The 13,900-nt window shown below is 39.4% G+C and overlaps 1 protein-coding gene across 1 annotated transcript in view; it reads left to right on the forward strand.

Moving 5' to 3' along the window:
• The window catches only part of LOC122222610 (M1-specific T cell receptor alpha chain-like), a 482,951-nt gene that overhangs the window by 145,258 nt on the left and 323,793 nt on the right, over positions 1-13,900 (forward strand). The window lies entirely within an intron of this gene.

A 13,900-nucleotide genomic window follows, 5' to 3' on the forward strand; every position in this document is an offset into this window, starting at 1 on the left:
CTTCGTAGACACAAAACCATCACCCAAGCCCTGGAAAACCAAAGAACGCTGGGTTCAGAGTAATCCTGGCATTCATAGGTGGGTCCACACAACACTGCCTTTTCCATCCTCTGAGATCCATAGCTAAGTGATAAATATCTTTTGTTTTGCAAGTCTCAGGCCCTGTGGGTCTGATTATGCTCACTTTCTCCAGAGTGACTATAGGGTTATGCCCTGACCCTCTTAAGGAAAGATATTCTTAAAAACCCCTGAGAATCCTACAGCCTCTCTTCAATCAAGGTTACTTTCAGAGACTCAAGGGTGATTTATCCCCAAAATGAGACTCTCCGAGGTGATCTATGCTAGTTTTCTAAGAGGGCAACCATAATGGTTCCGTAGTATCAATCTTCCTTTTCTAAAGGATGATAACTTCAGCGACTATACAATAGTTTCCTGGCTTTTCTTCCTAAATAATAGAACTAACCCAAACATTACCACTGGTAGGTCCCCTACTATGTGCTTTTGTGAAGTGAATTGAGCACAATTTAATACAATGAAATAAAATTACACATTAAGTTCTAATCTTCCTGCTAAGGGATTGGTTACAACACATTAGTTTATTGCCAAAGAAAGTAGTATCTACTTTGATATAACCTAGGTTTACCTTTTTCCAGGTCCCATTATGCCTCTACTTGTCTTGTAATGCTCTCGTTTGCATTAATGCAACAGTTTGCAATGAGAGGTCACTGCCTGGTTTAAAGACCCTGATGAAACCTCAGAATATTTCTAGTGTTTATGTATACACTTTCTCAAAGTCATAATATCAATTCTGTATTGTTTTAGAGGCTTTGCTTCCCTCTAATTGTTCTGCAAAATGTCCATGGCTGCCTTTCTTACCACATTGGCACTGTTCACAGCTCTGCTGAAGAACACAGCAGAGTCTCTATCCTGAGTCTGGTGGTTTGTTTTGCACCCTCTTCCCTGTTGGGCAATGCTTGTGAGTGGGGCTGGGTTATTTACTAACCAAAATCCCGAGCTCAAACAGATTCCTCCACTATATAGAACAATAGATCCTGTGACACCACATGAACATCGGTAAAATCCACACAGGCCATAAAAGGTCAGGGATGTGGCTTCTTGGTCATTGCGTATGCAATAGTGTTTGTATCTGTAACCTGTGATCCATTTTCACCATCATTCAGGAATGGATAAGGAGCAATGTACAGATACAACAAATAAAAATAGAGATTTATTCATATTGTACATTGGATTTGATACTATAGTCCCTGAATAACAATTTTAAGAGAACACAGCAGGACTGCTTGGTCTAAAGGCATTGGTGCTTCTTTTTTCCTCTTCTTTTCATATTTTATCATTGGAACTTTATAGCAAAGGAATATGATTTTTTGTGTGAATGAGAGGCCCTACTGGTTGATAAATATTGAGTGGGAGACCCAACTTACTGACTGGGCGAATAGGAGAAAATATGCTACAAGAGAAGAAACTTTTTTTTTTTTTTTTTTTTTTTTTTTTAGAGAAAGAGAGAGAGAGAGCAAGGAGAGGGGCAAAGGGAGAGAGAGAGAAAGAGAGAGGGAGGGAAAGAAAGAGAAAGAGACTGTTAGGTAAGCTCAACACTCAGCATGGAGACCTACTCAGGGCTCAATCCCATGACCCTAGGATCATGACCTGAGCCGAAATCAAGAGTTGGATGCTCAACAGACTAAGCCACCCAGGTGCCCCAACAAGGTTATTTTGACTAAGAGATTCCCTGATCATCCCAAATTGGTAAATGTGAAAGCCTCAGAAATGACATGGGGCTTCAATTGTGCTGTGAGTTGCAACAGGAAACAGTAAGGACACTATTCTTTGCCAAAATTACTCCAGCAGCATTTGAAATAGCTTTTATGAAATAAAGTCAGGAGAAAACCCTAATGGCTAACTTGGAAACTTTTTAAAGGAAGAAATTGAATAAGAGAGCCATTCATCATGAAGCTTATCTTCTAAAGCAAATCAGATTAAAAAAAATTTTTTTAATGTTTATTTATTTTTGAGAGAGAGAAAGAGAGAGACAGAGCATGAGTGGGGGAGGAGCAGACAGAGGGAGACACAGAATCTGAAGCAGGCTCCAGGCGGAGAGCTGTCAGCACAGAGCCCAACGCGGGGCTCAAACTCACAAACTGTGAGATCATGACTTGAGCCGAAGTCGGACTCTCAATGGACTGAGCCACCCAGGCGCCCCCATAAAGCAAATCAGATTTTTAATAACTTTCCACGTTTTTAATTGGCACTGGGGCGGGGGGCGGGCAGAGGGAGAATGGAAAATAGAAGGTGTATAAGAGCCCTGAGCATGATGGTGTCTCACCTCAGACAAGCTGAAGTTGAGGAAGATGGCAAAGTTCTATGTAAACACCAGTAGTGACTGTCTTTGATGGTGGAATTTATTGTTTTCTGTCCTCCACGGTTTCCACATCTATGGGATAGGGTCAATAATTGAGCAGCTTTCTCAGTCCGAGAAGCAATTTTGGAAAAATAAGATACTGCAGCTACCAGTTAACAAAACTGTACTTAAAAAAAAATCTGTTGAAATGTGGCTGTTTCTTTGCCACTAGCAATTGTGACCCAACATCCTTGTAAGGCACTTTTCACATGCTCCCAAGCTCTCTACTACATAGAACACCTCCTAAAGACGTTGCAGGGTGGAATCTCAGAAAAATCTAATTTTTGGATCTGACCTAGATTTGCCTCAAGACTGAGTGTCCTTGCCAGTCTGAAGAATATAATATTTTTTCTTATTATCCACCGGTTCCCTCTTCTTCTCCCTCTATTTTTGTTTGTTTTTATTTTGCTAAATTGTGAAATCTACTTAAACTTTGGCCTTTTCTGCTAGGTAAGAACAAATTTCCCTGTCAGAAAAATCATCCTATAAGAGTGAGATTTACATAAAAATAATTGAAGACAAGTTTTCCGGTCTACAAGAGAGATGCACAAGGCTTAATCAGTACCCTCAGATACCAGTCTCATCAGATTTTCCTCCAAAACTCTGAGAAAAATAATAACCTTGCTTCGGTCAGCACTTTAAGTGAAAATATTCCAGAAATAACAATACAATGTAAAAGCTGACCTTAACATTTCAATATTCAGACCCTCTTAAGCAACACCACATTTTTAAAAAAATGAAAAATCTTATTTTTCCAAATAGGCAGAATCTCCACAGGCTAATCAGCATCTACAGCAACATGCTGGCGGGTTAAGAAAGGTCAGCTCCAGCCATGTACAGACCAAAAGCTCTTCAAACCACTCACAACCTCCAGCACTGACTATAATAACTTCCATATTTAGACAAAATGAAATTTCTCATGAAAAACTGACTTGGTTCCATCTTCCCTCAAGTCAAGCAGAGGCACCATTCCTACAGATTAGGTTAAAAGAACTCTAACCTTAAATTTATAAATGTTCATAATGTACCTTGAATTTCAAGTTTCCTGAACTGCTACCAAAGCAAGCTTCCTTATTAGTGACTTCCTGTGAGGAAATTTTTATTTTGCATTTATGAACTCACTCTCTGCATTGTTATAATCAGACAATTGTTTTATATCAAATTTCCTATAACCTTTCTGTAACATTTAGCATCATGTCACCACGCCTTGATTTTGCCGTTGAAAGCAGTTTCACAAGGAAACCATTCGTGACAGGGAAAAAAAATCATTGTTCAATCCGATTGAGTTTACTGAAGGAACAAATAATTCACTTGAATCCTCAAATCTTGTCCTTAGTATAGAGAGGACTTGGATTCTGAAATTAACTTTTGAGTCTTCTTAGGGTCAAGAATATAAGCAAACCCAAAAATAGATGAATATGACTCAGACACTTATTTTTTTTAAGTTTATTTATTTATTTTGTGAGAGAGACAGAGAGAGAGCACTAGCGCGCATGAGTGAGGGAAGGGCAGAGAGAGAGAGGGAGAGAAGGAGAATCCGAAGCAGGCTCCCCACCACCAGCTTGCAGCCTGATGGGAGGTTCAAACCTATGAACCATAAGATCATGAGATCATGAGATCATGAGATCATGAGATCATGACCCGAGCCAAAATCAAGAACCTGGTGCTCAACCAACTGAGTCACCCAGGCACGCATGATTCAGACATTTTACAGATAGCCATTAATTTGAAATTTAAAACATAAAAAAGTAAGCTCTTCTCACCTCCCTTACTGGCCCTGCACAACTTGTGAATACACAGATTTTTTTATTTTCTTCTCCTAGGATCACTTAGTTTTAATGAAAATATATCATTAGGTGTTACAAATCCAGGTGTTCAAAACTGAACCAGTTGATTTTAAGGGTATGATGGTATAGTAAGAAAATATTGTCAGAGTTGAAAACATCACCAACATAGCAGAGCATACTAAACCAAGTATGTTCACCCCTGGCGGGATATCCGTAAATGTTTCTGGTGGTGTGAATCCCAGCTTCCAGCAGTTGCTGCTAATGACCAGAGCTTTTACCAACAAGAAGGTCCATAAAACACTCAGAGCTTCATCCTGATCAGATGCACCAGTTACCAAGTCTGCTCATGCTAAAGATTAGGAAAAGAGAAACTTTTCTCAATTATGCTATTTATGTCTTAAATTCTTCCACTCTGTCCCACAGGTTTTGGTGTGAACTATTCTTTTCCTTTGCTTTTGGCATCTTTGGCTACTTTTAATTTTGACCCTGCTCCAAGGTTTATCTAGAAATTCATTTCTTCATTTCAAGAGTTAATGTATTTTACCTTTTTATATATATATTTTTATACTTTTAGATTAATTGGATTATGATCAGAGAATATGCCCATAAAAGCTCTACTTTTCAAAAAAATGTTAAGGTTTAATTTGAGGCCAAGTACATAACCATAATTAATTTTATCTGAAAGCTATGAATTTGTATACGTGCATATAGCTGTGTACTCAACCTTTTTGATTGTATCATTAAATTCTTTTATGCCCTTGTTTTGTTTTCTATCGAATCTGTCACGTTCCTAAAGAGGGCTGTTGAAATCTTCTACTTATTTTATCAGGTTCTTCTTGCAAATTGCTTTTTTTCTCTCATTTACCGAGCTTCTGTGTTTTTGGTGACTATGGTTTATGACACATCTCTCCATAAAGTCTGTCTGTTTAGCATAATGCCCAGAAAATCATCTATTTCTTATTCACCTTGTGTAATAAATGCAGCCTGCTATTTCCCCCTCAATATCCATTCTGCTCTCTTTCCCTCCTCTATTAGTCTCAGAATAAAATCGGTGTTGCCCAGACTTCCTGGAAGCTAGATATGGCCATAAACTGAGTTCTGGTCAATGAAATGTAAGTGTAAATGTCATGTGGCAACTTCAGGAATTTCTCTAAGACCAAGCATGCAAGCTCTTCAGTCTCTCCCAGCTATCTTGACTCCCAATTCCTCTCTTGCAGAAGTTGCTGATCCCCTGAGATTCAACCACGTCCTTCTCTGCACCATGGTCTCTGCACCATGTATCTTACTTAATGAGGTCCCCTTGGCTGGCACAGCTATTCTCAATTCCCAGCTACCTCCTATGAACTCCTTCAGGCAAGCAGTATTTTCAGATATTCTTGAAAAACAGCATTTAAATTGACCGTATTACTATTTCTACTCTACTGTGGCTGAAATGCATAGGAGTGTATCATTTTGCAGAGCTGGGTCTTCTCAGTATTCCAGACAGAAATAAGAAAAAGTTCCCTCCACATTGGATAGCCACTATCGTGTGCTTTTTTTTTTTTTTTTTATCACCAGCATTACTAACTCAGGGTTTTAGACTCAGAATTCATGATAAAAACCACCCCGAAACATCAAGCTTTGCTCTTGACATGTAAATTTTCAAAAGGTAAAATAATCATGTGCCAGGATCATGCAACTCAAAAATGCTTTCATTTTTAGGACATCTTCTCCTCCTAAGACTTTTAAAGTCTATTTTGAAACACAAAGCCAAGAATTTGAATCTTTGGTCTCATTGGATCCTTTTGTGATCTCCCTTTCCTGGATCAATAAAATTTATCCCCAGAATTTATGACAAAAGGGTTAGAGGGGAAAAAATGAATTTTAAAGAAGGAAAATATGTCAGATTATGTTTGAAACTCTTATCCCACTGCATATAGAATTGGAGATTCTAATAATACAATAGCATGAACACCAGACTTGATGTCAGAAGGAATTTGTTGGTATTCAGACTTTTCTACTATGAGTTCAGTGCCCTTAGGCAAGTTACATAAGCCTCATTTTTCTTATCAAAATATGTGGAAAAATAATATCCACTTGCCAAAGTTTTTATGACATTTAAAATGAGATGGAATATATGTCAAGTAAACAGTACAAATACCAGAACTTCTAGAATAGTGCTTATTGGGGAAACTCACAAAGAGAAGGAGCAGGTCTGTGGTTTCCCCAAGGACAGCACACACACCCCTCCCCTGACATCCTGGGGTGCCAAATGGCACTCTAGCAGGGCCAATACCAGACTCTAAGAATGAGATCCCAGTCTTGAGCCATGCAGATTTTATGCTGCTTTATTGGGAAGCACCAGGCCTTATCTCAGAATAAGGATTGGGCTCCAAACTATGTAATTGCAACAATAGAAAGTGATGGACTGTCCTCAGTCCTTATCTATCACCCCAACACTTTTCTGAAATCGGTTGACTTAAGCATTGGGTTGGAGTTCTTCAGGAAGCCAGCTTTCTCTCTGGAAGGGCAGCCTGCAGGGAATCAGTTATCTTTACTTCTAAGTCTGTGAAAACCACATGCACAGTGCCCAGGAGAGAGTTGGTATAAATGTAGAATGAATGTATGTGGCCACGGGGCCAATGTGTCCAGTCCCTTTGTACTATAGGAAGTGTGTTTTTTGAAACTCTTATCCCACTCTTATCCTTATTTAATCTCAGATTAAATAATGTATTCCACAAGTGATTTATGGAATGTCCACTCCATACCAGGCTTTCTTCTAGGCACTTGAGATTTACCTGTTAACGAAATGTTCAACAATGCCAGACTTATAGAAACTTCATTCCAATAAACACATAAAGAGTAAGTTATATAATACTTTAAAAGATAAGTCTGTGGAGATAAGAATCAAGGGTAAAGGGAAGAGGGAGTGTGGGGTGGGGGGTGGAGCACAGGAAGGTGGTTCCCCTTGTAATTTTAGGTATGGTGGTCAGAGCAGGCTCACACATAAAGATGAGGGAGTGAGTCTTGAAGATATCCGGGGCAAGAGCTTTCCAGGCAGAAGAGAGTCCAGTTCTAAGTAAGAAGTTCCCAATGTGTTCAAGGACTGGGTGGAATGAGGAGCCACAGGAGAATTGAATTGTGAGAAAGGAACAATATGATCTGACTTCCAATTAAAAGTCTCAGTGTGGCCGCTTTATTGAGAATAGACTATAGGCATCAAGATGAATACAGGGAAAATTGTGTAAACATCAGAACAAACAGTGTCTGATGTTCCCCTGAGCTGAGAGGCTTCTTCCACAAAGAAAGCTGGTTCAGGAGTGGCTGTCATTTCTGCTTCTGCTGATGGAGAGGTGGAGACATGTTTGATAACCTCTCCAGGAATCCTTGAACTGTGGATGATCTGTGAGTTTGGGGAAAAGGATTAGAAGGAGTCCTGATTCCAGATACCAGAAGACTTCTGAAGACACCTTCTCCAAGGACAAATATTGGAGTTTTCTTCTGTTGTGTAAGACTCCCTACTCAAGGTTAGGCGTATTAAGGACCTTAGAAAATTGTCCCATGACAATGAAGGTAACAAGAAACAGAAGCTGTTATGAAGCAGGGGGAAAGTATATATGCCTGTGAGTGGCCTGGCAATAAGGATCACTGCTGTCTCATTACTTTGAACAGGGGTGAGTGATCAACAATGGAGAAGAATGCTCAGTTCCCAACCTTCCAGGAGATACAGGCCTGTAAACAGGACTGTCTACAAAATTGGTAGGGCCCAGTGCAAAGCGAAAATGCAGGGCCTCTTGTTCAAACTTAGTAAGAATTTCAAGATGGCAAGAGCAGAGCATTAAACTAAGCATGGGGCCTTCTGAGCATGGGGTCTTACGAGACTGCTAAGGTTTAATACCCATGAAGCTGGTCCTCGGCTTTAGCTTGAATTTGCATGAGCCAAACAGATAGTCCAGATACAGATGATACAGACAGGAGCATGGGGAAGAACTTGCATTAATTTGATAATAGTTCAGCCACACAGAAGACAGAGTGAGGGCAAATTAACTGTGCCATTTGGGATGGCACATCACCTCTTCCACATACTTCTGAGCTGGTGAGATGCCCTGTTCTCTTGGCATCTGAAGACTGAATATAATCCGTTTAAGTAGGACCCCAGTGGCACAGACCAAGGTAATAGGAGAAATCTATCTGCAAAGGAAAATAGTATAATAAAGGGATTATTAGTCAAAACAAAAAAGAGGCTGAGTTTTACCATGAGATTTTTTATGACTTCTAAGTGAGAAGCATCTGTTGTCCTTCCCCATAGGAGCTATCTAGGCAGGTGTTGGAGGAGGTCTTCAAGAGTACATGACTGGTGGCCCCAGGCAATCAGAGGCTCCTTATCCCCCCCTCTGTCCTTGGAATGCATGTTCTGACCACTGTTCCCACAGTGGAAGCCATTTTCAAGGATGCAGCCTTAAAGAGCAATGAGTTGTTGAGACCATCTGGATTGCATACTTGACTGAGCCCCATTAAGGCCGTTATAAATTTTAAGATTCTGGCAGGTGGAGCTGAAATTCTATCATCTTGTGGCCACCCAAGACCAGCCTCACATGTAAATTCCCTTGCTTTTTAAACCTGCCACCCACCAATCTGGAGTGGTCTGCCTCTTTCTTCAGCCCCTCCCTGCCCTCTGCATCAGGGGGCCAGTTTGTGCACCATGATCAGAGTCCCCAGATTTGTCTCTCCTGATAACGTTTCAGAGTTCTCCCCTCACAGAAGAAACTGCATCATCATAAAAATAATTTATCACAGCCAACCTGGGACTTTTTCTTGAAAGCCTTGGCTGTCTTCTAGGACAAGGAGCAAAAATGTAAAGAAGTAACGCTTAGAAAGGGCATATGTTCTAGTTAAACTCCCAGGTTCTGAAAACAAATACTCATTCACTCACTTATCAATTCATTCATTTATTTGACCAATATTGAGCTTCTACTATTTGACAGACCTGTATAGTATCTGAAGCCTAGTGAATATCTATTCAATAAACTGTGACCAGATACACAAGGCCTGCAGGCTCAGGGAATGGAGAGACAGATCTGGTGTTGAGCAGTGTGTGACTGTGGATGATTTATTTAGCCTCTCTGATCATTAGCTCTCTCATCTGTAAAGCAAGAATGACAATAATATTAATATCTACTTTTTATAGCTTTATGGATTAATGTATGCAAAGCCTCTGGTTCAATGCCCAACCCTTAGTATGCCTCAGGAAATACTAGCTATTGCCATTATTATTAATTTCTATTGATTTAACTAGACACAGAGAGGGCAGCATGTGTTTTATAAACCAGAACTTCTCTCTTCTAGTGACTAAGTCAATAAAAATTATAGGAAATGCTCAAAGTTCACTTCCTACCCATGGTAGGGTGCCACTCGGTTTCATTTTGTTTTGTTTCTTCCTCCAGTGCAGAAATAATCGTGTGTCTTGGCATATCTAAGATAAGGAAGATTCCTACATGGAATCACATGTACTTGTATATTCATACTGCTAAGGACCCAGCAGATTTAGTGAGTCTCATACCTCAAAGAGAAATCACGGCTAAAATGAGAAAGTCCCCAAAGTCAACAGGAGGGATATGCAAACACTGGTACAAGTTGGCAGCCTTAACCCTCACATGTGCTGTGTGGCACTCCCAAGACAGGGCAGGTCTTGGGGCACAACCAATCCACAATCCTTTTTCCATGGAGAAATTGTGGACTCACTTAGAGCAGCCATGATCTCTGCCTCCACCTTGATGCCTGAGACGTTATTACTCTCTGGGAAGCAAAATGACGGTTTAAACCTCTGGCTGGTTTTGTAATTTCTCTTAATTCTCATTTTATTAATTGAATTCAATGCTGTTTCTACTCATTCTAATAAAAGCTTTGTTTAAAAATAAAAAAGAAAGCCTTGGATTTTCAGGAAGAACCATTGGAGACTCAGTGACCCAGACAAGGGACCTCTCTTAAGGGATACACCTAACATTGAACTGCACGTACCAAGCCAGTGACTCCCCTTTCCTCTTTTGGTATGTCCAATATCCCAGAGAGGCCCTGCACTGCCTTCTCTGATGCATCAGGAAAAATGAAGAGAAAGATCACAAGGTTTTCAGGTCCATCAGGTTAGGACCAGAACTTCCTTCCAGCTACAGAAATCCTACATCTAAGTGGCAGGCAGGACTGGGTACTTTGTGTTCCTAATGACATAGAGAGAAGGACCAAAGGAGCAGCTAAACACAAATCCCAAGGGGGCACAGCAGGGGCTGGTTGTGTGCAGTCTGGGTGAGCAACTTTCTTTTCCCTTGACACAGAGCCCTGGAATGTGGGGACATTTCTGGGAAGGTGGACAAACCTTATGTTTGGCTATCCCAGGTAAGAACAATTGTGAGACTGCTTTTTGGAAATGGGGAAAGAAAAGATTTATCACAACCCTGCCCAAGCCAGGCAGGAAACAAATTATTGTTTAATGTTGGCTCATTGATCAAACCTACAAGCCTAGCAACGTCGTAAAGGAAGTTTCTTTACCATCAGTTATTTTAAAATATGCACCATGTGATTTTCTGATAATATCCTTGTAATTAAAATGTCCATATAAATCAATAACAAAAGTGTTAAGATGAAAAGTACAGCATAGGGAATATAATCAATAATATTGTAATAACTTTGTATGATGACATTGCTATGTTGTACAGCTGAAACTAATATAACATTGTATGTCAACTATACTTCAATAATTGTTTCAGAAACCATTAATATCCTGGGGGGGGGGGGTGGGTGGTGAAAATGCACTTCACAAAAAGAAGTACAAATGGCCAGTCAATTTATAAAGAGGTATACAAATTCTTAGCCATCAAAGAAACACAAAAAATTACAATGTGATTCATTTTTCCATCTATCAAAATAGTGAAGATTATGTACACACACACAAACACACACACACACACGATCATGGAATTCCTTCTTATTCCTTTTCTGTTATTCCAAGGACCTCCCCCAACCTCTCCCCAAATGGGTACCACAAGTCTTGAACCACCCACTCTATAATCAGAAATTAAGACTGCAAATGCTCAATTCTTAAGCCCAATCACATCTAGCCTCAGTGCAGGCTTATGTACCCAAAGAACAAAGTATCCAGTTTTGAGAAACTAGATTAAATGATGTCAGGGCTGAGGAAGAAAGGACAGGGAAAAAAAAGCAATCAAGGAAAAGAGAACAATGTTAAGTGCACAAACCATTTTGTAGGAAGGACAACTTCAATAAAGTTGCACCAACTTTCAGGTCCAGGTGAGAAGGGGATGAATGTACCATTGGCATAGCCCTCTCCCAGGAGAGCAAGCCAAAAAATATCTTGCATTACTGCATTTTCAATACAAAGTTTTGCAAATGTGAAATAGAGTGATAACAGGAGCAAACAATAGACAGCCCTGAAAAGTTATTCTTCCTGTACTGTAGTGTCAAATTTTACAAATTTGAATGCTAAAGCCTTTAATAATACAATTATAATAATAATTAAATTTTGAATACAAAATTGGGTTTATTCTTGTACTACTGAAGTTAATTCTACTTTGTTGATGTTCAGGTTCACCTTTAGCTTTGGCCTAACATCTCAATGTTGAGCATCTGACCAAAACGTGTTTCTAGTGCACGATATCTTAGGGAAATAATGGGAGGTATGGATGAAATTCATGTAAGCATACATTTATCAGCATTGTTTATAAACACTGGGCAAAAATGGAAACTACTTTATCTACAATACTGATATAGTTGTGATGTCTAAGTTCTAGTGGAAGTTATTCTCCCTCAGAATATGTATCCTAGAAACAACAGATTTATTAGAGGTGTAGTAACTCTCCTTGCACCAAAGAACCATCTTCTACCCAGCTGGTCCCTTAAGATGAGGACGGTAGTGAGAAGAGCAGATTTTTGAATCAAAAAGACTATTTTATAATTTGTTCATTAACTTGTCACACAGAGGCGCTGTTGCCAACACTATCATCATTTATGCATAAATTCTGAGCACAGCTGTGATCCCTTTGTATCTCCATTTCAATAGTGATCCCTCCTTCCGGTAGACCAAACACACTGGCAATGAACTCTTCTCTGGGCGCTCTCATTCTGATCTTAATGTTTGGTAAGTACATTTTACTGAAATGGGGTTTTTTTTTATTATTTTTTTTAAATTTCAAAATAATGAAAACTTTCTCTAAAAGATAGAACTCTGGTCAAATTCGTGAAACAAGCCCTTTGTTTTTTCCTTACAGGAGGAACCAGTGGCAATTCGGTCAAACAGACAGACCAAATTACTGCCTTGGAAGGAGCATCTGTGACCATGAATTGCACGTACACATCCACACAGTACCCTACTCTTTTCTGGTATGTCCAATACCCCAACAAAGCTCTGCAATTTCTTCAGGAAGAGACGATGGAAAACAGCAAGAACTTTGGAGGCAGAAATATTAAAGACAAAACCTCCCCTATCACAAAATCCTCAGTCCAGGTACAAGACTCGGCGGTGTACTACTGTCTTCTGAGAGATACACACAGTGCCAAGGGCGTGGGAGGACCTGTACAAAAACCTCAGGGGCCCAGGCAAGGTATGCAGTGGGCCTGGGAACCCCAAGCTGAGGAAACTTGTTCTCTCTCACAGTCCTGTTGGGACATTGTTGGAAGATAAATAAAAACAAAATCAGCTGCAACTGCCTCTAATTCCAGGGGGTTCTTTAACTGAAAAAGACATGTGGGGAAAGGGAAATTATTCCATCAGGCAGAATAATTTTTGAACTGGAAAGAGAAAATGGGAAAGGATAAGTGAAAAGATACAAAGAAAAGATTTAGATGCTTTCAATATAATCAAGTCTTCTGGATCATTTAAATTAATTTCTAAAACACAAAAAAGAATTTTCAGGCATCGTTTGAGAGGTATTGGGCAAAATCTTTGAAAGCCTAAGGGGAATGAAGGAAATCTCAAACCTATAAACAAGGAAGAAATGGATTGATATCCAGCAACAACGTTTTCAAGCATATTATTAACAGATAATGTGTGTGCTCTTAGAAAATAATGCAGGAAACATTATGAGCTAGAATGAATTCCCTAAAGATATTTTTTAAACAAACCTGCTGAATTCAAGTTACTTCTCTGGACTAAAACTGACTCAAATGTTTGCAAGGCATTTGACTACTTTGTTTCTCATTAGATCATTAGGAAAATAAGTAATATCATACATCACTCACTAAATGATCTATTTATCACAGGCCCTATTGTACTATCAATAATAATAATAGCTAGCATTTATCAAGTGCCCAACATGTATGACGTATTGTTTTAAATGCATCACATAAATTCATTCATTTAATCTTCCCTACAACCCCATGAAGCAGGCTCAGTTATTAGTCCCCAGGAAACTAAGGTACAGAGAAATAGCCCAACTTGTCCATGAACAGAGTTAGGAAGAGAGCTGGCATAGAAGTACAGGTAGATTAGACCAAAACCTGTACTCTTAACTGCTGAACTTTGTTAACTCCCAGTGTTATCAGCAATTTTTACCACAAACCACAAATTTAGTGTTGTTATCTCCATTTTATAGGAAACTGAAGACTAGAGCATTTTGATAACTTCTCAAAACCCAGTATCTAGCAAGTGGCAGGGCTAAGACTCAAACTGAGGTCTATTAGGCTCTCCAAATCATATCCACTTTTCATG

The sequence above is a fragment of the Panthera leo genome, chromosome B3, assembly GCF_018350215.1.
Source record: "Panthera leo isolate Ple1 chromosome B3, P.leo_Ple1_pat1.1, whole genome shotgun sequence".
Classification (NCBI taxonomy): domain Eukaryota; kingdom Metazoa; phylum Chordata; class Mammalia; order Carnivora; family Felidae; genus Panthera; species Panthera leo.